At 36.0% G+C, this 12,272-nt stretch overlaps 1 long non-coding RNA gene across 1 annotated transcript; it reads left to right on the top strand.

Moving 5' to 3' along the window:
- Window positions 1–6,171: 6,171 nt before the first annotated feature.
- Window positions 6,172–6,796, top strand: LOC118436255. Its single transcript, XR_004835311.1, has 2 exons — window positions 6,172–6,528; window positions 6,591–6,796. It is a non-coding gene; the product is annotated as an uncharacterized LOC118436255 (long non-coding RNA).
- Window positions 6,797–12,272: the final 5,476 nt, after the last annotated feature.

Raw genomic sequence — 12,272 nt, forward strand, 5'->3', positions numbered from 1 at the left:
TTCATTTCTTGGAAATAATCAAACAAGCCGCAAATGGACCTTGTCGCATGTCGCAAAGAAATAAGTAAATAGTTTCAGTTTCACTCTGTCAAATAGACATGCTTCAGATTCAGTACTGCTAATCATGGATAAAAGAAAGCCCCATCAATCAAACTCTTCCATGACGAATGTGAGTTACACAGCATTTTCTATAATTTCTCTGAATTGGAAACATAATAAATAAGTGAGCAAGATCCTCAACCATCAATTCAAAATCTAATCCAACCCAACCCACCCACAGAACCAGGAAGGGAATTTTTGCAGGTTTAATGTGGACACGTGGGCCCCTACAAAGCCGAATAAGACACATTTCCTCCTGTAATCCGCGTAGGCATACTTCAAAGATGGAGATGCAGATCTTCTTCTCTTGAATGAATGAATGAATCCCACTCACTATTCCGCCATCAATTACTGCCATTCATTCCAGAAAGAAATGCGGATTTAAGTAGGACACAAATTATGTCTGAATGACTTTTTGAAAAAAGAAGTTTTTATGTAACGCGTACCTTTCTACATGTGAACATACATACATCGTGTGCATGGATGGGTGAAGTTGGTTCAATTTTTTGTGCCTGTAACAGACAAGCCATATTATTTACAAGTTATGTATGCATCTACATAATAACAATAAGTTTGCAAAAAGTGTATAATTTCAATAATTAGTGGGAATGAATAAACGACAAAGAAAAGGATTGTGCAAGAGAAAATGTGGCATTTATTTTGTAGTGAAAGCATTGCTATGTATGTATCGCTTGCATGTATGAAGACACATTAATCTCATTGCATAACACTTGTTGCGTCCTCGGAGTTCAGTAAGGGGACGAATAAATGTCTACATTTACACAGGTTGATATGTTACATATTCCTCAAATTGTTCTGGTGATACTTCTGGTGAAACATGCATGAAAATTATTGCATAGTTTTCCGGATGTGACCACTTTACTTAAGTGAGGATATGCAGTTAAATAATCATCAGCTATTAGTATTGTATCCGGAAAACTTTGCAGTTTCCTTCTTTTTTATTTGCATTGTACGAGACAATAAAATACGTTGCAATTTCCTGTTGGTTAATTTTTTTTTTGGTTCGTCAACATTTAATTTGAAAGGGGTACAATTTTTAAATCCAACGATTTTGACGTACAGTTGCTTAAAAGTTTTCGTACATGAATTTATAATAATATTTGGGGGACCATTTGTTTTGAGAAATTAATTTTTTAACTAAAATTCGGTTTAATATGACAAATCGGAGTGAAAATGACAAAATTATGCGGACAACAGGGTCGTGCCGATGGGAGTGGTTTGCTACACAAAGGAGTACTCTGTTTCGCAATTTTATGCAAATCGGATGAGAAATGGAGAAATTATGACATGGCGAGATTTAATTGTTGTCATTTACGGTTTGAACATGCGACTTAATAAACTGTAAACTAAACCTGGTTTGCATTGTGCGGAGGAGAAACCAGACAAACGAATTTCGGAAGCATAAAGAAAACATGAGACTTATAAATACAACGGGAATGACGTGAAAAGAACGACAAACAAATAACAGTTTAACATTGCCTTGCCCTTGTCGATTAGTGTTTGCACATGTCAACGTTGCAGATGCAGATAAATTAATATCCTCAAATTATCGTCAGCACTCATCATCAGATGAGCATTTTATATATTTACATACACACTCAATTACCTCCACTAAATCAAAATACACGTAAAGCCCACGTAATTAACGCAAGGAATGGATGAAGCCTTTGAACTTCAACAGCAAGGTAAACAGTGTCAAAAAATACATTACGATTTAAAGTAACAAAAAGAGATAATGCGTCTTTTCGCTGTAAATCGGTTCTCCTTATCTGTTATCCAGCCAAGAATAGACACTCAATCAATCAAAATGTGGAAATATTTCGTAAGAAAACGGAAAGTTGAACTACACCAATCAAACAAAACTAACAAATTCAGCGAAACCAATCTCGAAAATTGCACATAAAAGACATTAATATAGAATTTCACATATAGTGAATTACACAATACATACGTCATGTTTGACACTATTATTGGAAATAATCTGTGAATTGTAATCAATTGCGAGTAATCTACAAAGAGAAGCATAATAATAACAGAGTGACTTGTGAAGTGAATGAGCAATAAATGTCGGTTATCATAATGATTGGAAATACGTATTTATTATGTAGCTTATTTATTGTTGTATGGCAGTAATTTTTGTGATTTTATATGCCTACGTAAGTTGGGCTAGAAATAGCGTGGGCAACAAACTCAAGCATCCATATTCCGAGTTTGGCAGTTAAAAAAATATTCATTTTTACGAGCAGGCAATAATGACTGCAACTTTTTGAACCCATCAGTGAAAGCTGTTACGTTTCTTGGGTGCCAGTTACGTACATACATAGTTGGTCGTAACAACTAATAACAGGTCAATTGGTGCGACATCATGATTTTATCATGGATTATATCATCTAAGAGGCTGGGTCGTCATTAAAAATTGGGAAAAGTTTTGCAGAACTGGGTTTTAAGCAGTGTTTCGGGTGAAAGTAACCACTTGCAAGAAATAACTGCAAGAAACCTGCATTATTTTGACCAGCAAGAAATGTAGAGCGCTAGAAACTACGCCCGCTGCTAAATGCAAATGTAAAAAAAATGGGGAAAAACGGAAACGGGAGTTCTTTGCTTTCTCGGTTAGCTTGGTTTATCACATGAAAAAGTCGAAAATAATTAAGTATCCAAGTACTTTAGAGCATATCGAGTAAAATTTAAACATATGTAAGAACTCCTCCGCACAATCTGTAACTACTTTTGTCCTATGAAATATTTTTAATAATAAAAAGTGGCGTTGAATAATCGCATTTTATTTTCAGTGTTTCGGGTACAAGTGACCACTGGCAAGAAATAGCGGGGAGAAAGGGTTTTTTGCGGGTATTTTGACCTGCAAGAAATGCAAGTCGCAAGAAATTACGCGCCGCCGCTATACTTCATACGGCGCGTGGATAGATGGCGCATATTTCTTGCACCTCGCATTTCCTGCTTTGCAGTCCAAAATATGTAGCAAACCTGCAAAAAAAGAAACACTGGTTTTCAGGAAGCAACCCATTTTCATTAAAGGGTCAGATTTTAATTACAAACTATGCAGATCATGTCCCAACTATAGCTCACCGCCTACTTTACATTCCGCACACGACCGACACCAACTTTCACCCCACAACTCCTTCAGCTTCTTACTATTTACAAAATCAAACATGTCACTGTGACCTCTATTTTTGACAAGGTGTCATTCTCGTAATTAAACCAAGCCCTCCATCACATCGAATCCTCTCTCTTAATCCCCGCGTCAACTATAAACGTCGGAAAGTTTCCTTATCGTTGGGGGAGAGAAATTGTTAATTGGATGTCCATTTTCGAGTGGGGATTGAGAAGTGAAAGTAGGTTAATTTAATAAATATGGTTAAGTATAAGCCGTATAGCCTCAAGTACGTCGCAAGCAGAATTAGATCAAAGCAGAGAGAGAGAGAGATAATTATTGGCTCAAAGTTTGGTCATTATGGTGTGTTGGTAAATAATTATGATCCAAATGCGTCGTTTAGAGTTGAGGACTTTGTTTATATTTTCGCACGATGGCGATGACCTACTCTCGCTGCGACATAACTTAAAATGGAAAAAGTTGAAATTGAAAGTGGGGAAAGCTGCGATTAAGTACGACACTACACACATTTCTGTTTTATGGGAGTCAAACAAACTGAAAACTGGTTCACCTGTTAATCTAAAATACAGAGCTATGTGTGTATTCCATCAACTAACAAGTTTCACTTTTGTCCTCAATCCTACACGGCTTTTAATCTCAAAGAGAGGAGTGAAAGTAGAAAGTAGAGCGAATATTTTTACAGGCTTATGTGCAATATGTGGACAATGTGTAAGATTGACCCGAGGAGAAATCACTGTGTCGAATGCTGCAGTAATTATCAAAAGCTGGATTTATATTTGTATTTTGCATAATTTTTGTTACTGCTTGTCATGCTTTCCTGCAGAAAATTTCCATAGGTTTTTTCTGCAAATTCTGCAATTTTCTGCACAGATCGCTCTGAATTTAGTTTTTTTTTGCAAGAAAATTGGACCGAATTTCTTCTGAAAACCCCGTTCAAAATTTTACTAGGGAAGGGAATAACAAACTCGAGAAAGAAACTAAACATGACCATTTCCAGGATAAGGAGAGGACAAAACTTGGCAAATTAAATAAGTAAGAGGAGCAGTTTCCCCACTTTCTCCTCACTCTTGTAAATACATTCCCACATAAAAGATTGACAAGAATTTCTCCAATTCTGATAATGGAACAATAAGCCGACTCTCTAATGGATTTAACCCCAGCTCTTCTCAGCCCGAGAAGAATTTCAAACCATCACATTTAATTAGGATCGCGTGTTTATAGGTTGTGAGGTCAAAAAATACCAATAGTCACCTTTGACCCATGACATTTCATTGATACATCGCATTTAAGATAAGTATTTTTCTGTGTCTGAGTTATATCACTTCAAATTTAATTATCCCTCCTCCATCGATCTTGCCGTACAATAAAGTTCTAAAAACCACAAATCAAACTGAATTCAATATTTTATAACACTTTTCTCTTCAAAGCTAATGCCTGTCTATCTTCTGTCAAATATCGCCAATCTAAAAAAAGCTTTTGGTAAAAATAAACTTAAATCAGTGTCTTCGAAATGAAAAATGCGAATCGGATTTTATTCAAGTTCCATCTTAAAATAGCTCAACAACCGGTCTCCTCGCTAATAAATACCTCATCCCTGAAAAGAGTCAGGATTAGGGTCAGTTCTCGAACAGTTGGACAGGCGAACAAACTTTCGCCATTTTTGCAGTGTTTCGTTTCTTGAGGGTGGGCTACATTTTTTGCACTGCAAAGCAAGAAATGGGAGGTGCCAGAAACTTGGAGAAAGTGCAAGAAATATGCGCCATCTAGTCATATGTCGTATGAAACATAGTGGCGGGAAATAGTTTCTTGCACCTTGGATTTCGTACAGGTCAAAATACCTGCAAAATACCACTTTCTTGCCATTATTTTTGCAAATGGCTCCTTGCACCCGAAACACTGCAGATTTTTGCCAAAACAACGCAACCACCATGGAGCAGCAGACCATGATTGGGAAAATCCCTCCCTAAATAACGCGACAACTTTGAACTTTGATTGACAAAGAGCAATTTGCCGAATTTCGAACAATTTTTAAAACCTGACTGACAAGGATCAACTTTATCCTTCCGCTAGTGGAAATTTACCGAGGCCTGGTGGAAACTTACCAAATTGTCAATGAAAACGAATTTACAAGCAGAAATATGTCTGTTCTTTCTTTCTTTTACGAGTACATTTTTGAATGTTTACACCTTCGCAAAAATTGTGTGTGTATGGAAAATTGTAGCCATGCGAGAATTGTGTATTGACGTATGGAAGCCTGCCAAATTTTAAGTCCTTCATTCATGGTTGGAGCAGAAGGAAGGACGGAATATTGGTTGGTGGTTTGGTTGATGGGAGAAGAGGATGGAATTAGCAGGAATGCGGATGAAATTTTGTCAAGGGAGAGCAAATCATTCGTACTCATTTGTGGCCAGGTTCCCATCAAAATAAATATGGAAAATTCATAGGAAAAAGTATGTAAGCAAAATAAGTAGATCGAGTTCATCAGTTTTTGGTAGGTAGGAAAACCAGGAAATTAAGCTCAAATTTGGGTCCAGTTCGGATGTAAATTCAGGTACTAATTTAATTAGTACATATGGTTTGCAATTATGAGTAAATTTGTGTAAATTTCAGGAATATGTACAAATGTAGTATGTAATTTTCATGATTTTATTAGATAATTTTGAAGTGGAAGAAAATTTAAGTGAGTAGAATCTGGTAAGATACAACAAATGTCATGCAAACGTCTCAATTTCCCCGAGTTAGCTAATACAGTATGATTCTCATCCCACGTCTCACTTTGGTACCACCACCCACTACTGTTTCTGTGTAATGTGCACAGAACTATGTAATGTGGTTGCTTTGCTGTGTTTTCCACACGTTAATACCCGGGTAGCTTTTACTTTACCTACATAGATAAGCCAGATTCTATACTTGATCAAACCAAGCCCAGTCTCAGTTTGTGGTTTGGATTCGAACCAGGCACAACGCGTCTCACTCAATACTACGACTGCTTAAATTACTTCATAATTATCGTTATCGTCTCAAGTCTTTAAAAACTTTGGAAACTTTGGCCAAGCAATTTTCTCCTTTGTCTAATTAATCGTTGATAATATTTCGGGAAATAAATTCACCAAATTTCTTCTGACTTCAATACTTTACTGGAAATTGGACCTTTTCACCCTGGATGAAAATAGAGATGAATAAGAACGGCGAGGGGAAAGGTGGTCGATCGAGTAGCACCTCATCTAATAATAAAATCAGGATTGCAGTTTTTGGACAACACGACGTCGGAAAATCAGGTATGCTTTGGAATTTTTATATTTTTTTGCAAAAATTTCATATTTTTTTGCAAAAATTTCAGAAGGAAAATTGTATGCATCATTATTTTCGCATATATCAAAATTAATCAAGTATACATAAATTATAATTACAAAAAAAACTAGTATGTGGCAAAATTTTCGTCAATGCGAACCTTTGACGACGTTGTTTACAATTATATTTAATTAAAATTAATTGTAATTAAATTTAGATTGATAAATGTAATTGTTCGATTTGACTTTAATTTAACATTTTTGACACATCTTTTTTGTCATTGCATATGATTTTAAATGCATTTTTGTATTCGTCCAACAACCAACAGTAATGCATAAACTCATCACTCACGACACCACAATTAATGACCTATCGTCATTTAATCGAAACCCCATCCTACTTATTTATGTATGAATGATGCATTTAAAGCGCATCACGATCGTCATCATCATCCAGCACATACAAAAACTTGGCAAGTTTTGATATTATCATTAGGAAGGAGTGACTAAAAATAAAGAACGCCAGCCTGATTTTGGTTTAAAGCATCGCTACTACCAAACTAAACCCTTTACGATTTAAGTGATGAACGGGAGTATTTTTTCGTATTTAGAATTCGTGGGTGTTGTCGGAACGTATTTATAAAAGAAGCAAATTTTGGAAGCATCATAATCCAAAATGCATCTGTATTCTCTGTTGATTTTGATACAATCTGAAACCTGGCTCCGTAAAGAAATACACAAAAATTGTCAATTTGCTCAACATTCAACTTCAATATTAACCAGACCTTGCTTCTTTCTGGTCTGGTTGGTTGAAGACGCCGCATTTCTCCTGGATGTACATATGCAAATGAGGATTAAAAAATGTTGCGATTTTTACAAATTGCACGGACAGGATGTGATGTGTGTAGTGAAAGAGATTCGCAATTCGTACTTGGTTAAGACTTTGTTTTCTATTGCGTCAATTCATTTTTTTCATTAACAAACTTGGAACCTTGAGCTTTCGCCGGTTGCTTTGTGAGGTTCATAAACTCTCCGGAGCGACAATGATAATATATCTGAATGAGTTTTATGTATATATGGATGGGCCAGTCATTAAGGAATCTTGACTTAGATTTGGCACTACAAAGTATGCGAATACACATGTCGTTCGTGGCTGTTCTGCTGCTCTTGGCTGGGTTGGACGAGGTCTAAAAATGTATGTAGAAGATTAGCGAGAGAGAGCAGGGAACCGTTCCAACTTGTTCGGAAGAAAGAACAATGGCGGAATTGTTCTCGAACTCTGGGAGATTTATTTTGTTTGGTGCTCTGAATTTTTTTAACGGATAAAGTGCATCTGCCCCACATACGTAGGGGTAATCGCGATGTTACGTAAAGGAAAATATTTGTAGGGTAAGAAGTGCAATTTTATAGTTTTACAGGAATATACGCCTTCAAATGTGGATATTTGTTGTATTTATTAGCAAATAGTACTTCGATAAAACTCAACATGATAGAAATCTATTTTACCACTTATCCATAAATAACAAATAGAATTGTATAATTATTTCGTCGTCGTAGTTGATCAATTTAATTACGGTGTAAAAATATTGCATTTACACATTTTTTTGTCTTGATTTCTGAAAAATTACTTGAAAAAAAAACGTTTCTACAATTTATCACTTTAGCTCAGAAACTAGACCCCTCATTATTCAGACTGGAAGATAATTTAACTTAATCCTCCATTCCACTTATGCACATACGCATTTGACAAGAATTTAAAGTAAACAGGGCTGTTCGATACTCAATCAACTTCTCGAACACGGAAAATGAACCTAAACTAACCGTCGAGAACACACTTTCCAAATAAAGGCTGTGTCGTGAAAAAGATACCGTTAAGACTATTTATTACTCAAAACAATGTAATCATTCTCAATTCAGAACAATTTACAAATCGAAAAATTGGGAGCCCTTTCTTTCTTGCTTCCCTCACAAAGAAAGTGCGCACTTACACTCAAACCTCCCGGTACAGTACGCCATCTCATAACACACTGAATCTGAATAAAGTAAAAACATACACGCTATGATTATTCTATATGTAATCCTTCAGGGCTGAAAAATGCACTTACTTAATTACATTCAGGCAAAACAACACAGTGACTATTGGGCAGTAAGGAATAAATGATCGCAGGTTTAAATTGAATTTCACCCCGCTCCCAATGTAATCAAGTGGGCACGTGATTTTCGCGCGAAAATATCCTGCGATCATTTATTCCATAATGACCAATAACATGAATTTTCCAAGTCTACAACGAAACCAACGTCCTTGAATTAGCAGTCTGAGAATCATTGTTAAAGATTTTTTGACAGACATTAACTACTTGTCAACCTGCATTTCACTCCATTCCGATAAACTAAACAATAACATTGCGGAAGTATTTTCCTTACAATCAATACAAATCCGGTGTAATTGGCAATTATCCTTGATTTTATGGTACTCCTTCCGCGTCTCAAGTTGTACATAGATAAGTACTTATCCATACATATTCAACTGTGGAGCATCATTTCCTGGCAATATGGCACATCGTACACTTGACTTTGACTTGTCTTGAGAAGAGCAATTAAATTAAGAGTCTTTTTTCTCTCCAAGAGGTATAAAATAACTCGATTTTTCCGAGTGGTTTCGATGATAAGCAAGAAGTTTGAGTTTGGACCTTGGTTTTTATTGAGAGTTAGCACAATCTCGGCTCAGCGAGAATGCATCCTTACTCCCAATTAGAGTTGAGACGACCGACCGGGATGAGCAGATTGCTTGAGAACATTACATTAGATTATCTTAATTCCCGACGTTGTTACCGCACAATTTCGCCAAGGACGAGAAAATAATTGGGTTTCGGTTTGCCTCAGTTTCCAATAAATGTTGTCGATGTATGTACATAGGAATTTGGCAAGAGACAAATTTCCGTATCCAAAAGTTGCACAGAATGATAAGTACGTTTGCAATATTTTCTTGGTTGGTATGCATGCAAGATTTACTTAACATGGGAAAGATGACACTTGGGATTTCCTTCGTCCACGAGGGTTTGATAAGTAATTGACGCGACCTCGCCTCTCCTCCTGCGGATAAGACAACGCATCCATAATGTAAAATTGCACCCATCTAAAACTGCATCTTAAGTAATCGTCGTCGTCCCACTTTAATAACGAACTGCATCATACCAGTTTTCGAGTATTGAGAGTGTCATCACTAAATATGTAGTTATGCACTTATGTAAATGGCTGTGGTCTCCTGCCACCGTGAAATTCGTGGGTGGGTGGGTGGTATTTTGGAACAGGAATTTTTACTTGGAACATGGAACTGTCACTGTAATCTTGCATGCTTTTTCAGTCCTCTTGAAGTAATGATGATTCAGACTTCTTGAGATTATTTGTATTATTGTGACATGTTTTTTTTTCTTCGGGGAAAAATAATACGTAAGCAATTCGTTTACCTCGGTTATAGATAAGCACATGGTTAAAAATCTGGTAGAGTCAGATATATGCTACGTATTGGTATTGATTTGCTAATAATTTCTTACCGGATTGGTGGTAGTTTGTTTCTGAGTGGTAAATTTTTCATTGCCACAACATTACTGAACCGTAATTCTCATAGAGTAAGTCATACATATATGTACTCCGGCCAGTAATAATTTAATACCAGTTTTCTACGAGTATATTGTCCGCATTGAAACCTCGTCATCATTTCTTGGCGAAATATGTACGCAGTTAAATAGAAACCATGTAAGGTGAAAGCTGACCCTGATGTCGAATCCATAACTATTAACTCAACTTTTTCCACTACGCAGCAAAACTGAAGGTTTATGTATTAAACGTAATAAATAAGGTGGCAATTAGCCTTGAAGAATTGTTTATCTGTTTTTAGGCGATCATCGCGATCAAGGTAAAGACACTCGGTATTCATGCATATGCACATATGCACATCCGCTTGTGAGACGTTTATCCAAGGAGGAGAAGCAATTAAGAGAAATAAACTCGTAGAACTCACCTGAACCTTGACTTTCTTTCTTTTAAGAAAACAAATAGAGCGTGTGAAGGAGAGAGAATTCCTCTATTTTCCCATAAAAGTCACCTTCTCCCAATAAAAAAGTCGAATTTATTTATAATGTTATGTAGTATGGTGACCTAGATTCCGAAAAAACCTTACATCGATCAAGTGTCACCTTCTTTCGTCGAATTATGTATCTAATTGCCAGCTCAAAGACGATAAGAATACGCCAAATAAAATGTGTCAACGAATGTAAAGAAGTAGCGTCAAGGCGAAATTGAAATTTCGTTTACAATGGACGCTATATATGACAATTATGCATTTTTGACATTATATTTTGTCCGCATGTAGGTTGATTAAAAAAATATTTACGGCGTGAAATTTCCTTTAAAATGATACCGCATAATGATGAAAATTAAGGTCCAATTGACATATTGCGTAGAAAAAAATCGTGATAAGTACCACTAAAAGTCGATATTTTCGTCTTCGTAGATTAAGAATGACATCAAAATGACACTTCTTATGACATAACTTCGCATAAAACCAATTTTGTGAAAGTTATCGTGTCTGTCTTTCTTAATTGCTGATTTCCAGACATACGTATCTTGAACCGTGAACACGTATGTAATGAATAATAAAGTCATACATATGTATATTTCATACCTACGTAACGAACAATATGATGCCGAGCAGACGAGCGTCACTTCATTTTATTATTGTCTCCATTGTCCTCACACCTGTTACTTTCTCCGGCTAACATCATTGTAGATTTAATATGCATATTGAGCTAGCGTCACCTCGAACATTATTCATAGATTTTATTGCAGATGGAGAAAAACTGAGTGAGTGGTTCGTATGTATGACTTCACTATCTGGATGATTTTATGTGTCAATCAGCATCATCCAGCATATTTATTATGCAATTCAGACTTTCCAGAACAAATTTGCATACGTGGCAGGAACAAATATGGCAATACGTATGAAAGAAAAGGTCCCAACCGACATGGCCGAAATTTAAGAGGGAAACATTTATACCGAAACAAATGCCATTTTTTATGGCTGTTGAAATTTATGTAGATTTTGTTTAATAACTGTCATTTATTGAGCCAAAAATTAGTGAAAGTTGTGCTAAAATCGACATACAGGCTAAAAAAATCAATTTTTATAGACAGATTCTGTAAGATACTTTGTAAAATTTATATAATTATGCATTTCATAAAAATTGAAGGCCATTAAATGTAACAACTAGAAAAGGGGACCTATGGCATTTATAGCACAAATGCCATTTTGTTCCTACTCAAATTCACAATTGTTCACATGATTAAATGCTATTTATGGGCTAAAAATTAGTTAAAATTGTGTATCTAGGCCAAAAATCTATAACCCTATGATTTTTGTGGATAGTTTTCAAGTAAATATGCATAATTGCCCACTTCACAAAAATTGAAGGCCATTACATAAATGTAACAACTAGAAAAATCTTAAACCACGGAACCGTCCAGTTTTATGTGGGTGATGATGACGATAGCGCAAAAATTGATGAATTACACGGTTCTGAGGACCATAAAGGGGGGTGGAGACACGGAATAAATAAGAATTAAATGGCGCTTTTATAAAGCACACAATACATTCTACAAGCCATCTTCCACCCACCCACCACACCGTCATCCGGTCTTCTTGTATACGCGAATGAATGCCAATTTTGACCTTT

Source organism: Folsomia candida, unplaced genomic scaffold (assembly GCF_002217175.1).
Source record: "Folsomia candida strain VU population unplaced genomic scaffold, ASM221717v1 Fcan01_Sc007, whole genome shotgun sequence".
Classification (NCBI taxonomy): Eukaryota; Metazoa; Arthropoda; class Collembola; order Entomobryomorpha; family Isotomidae; genus Folsomia; species Folsomia candida.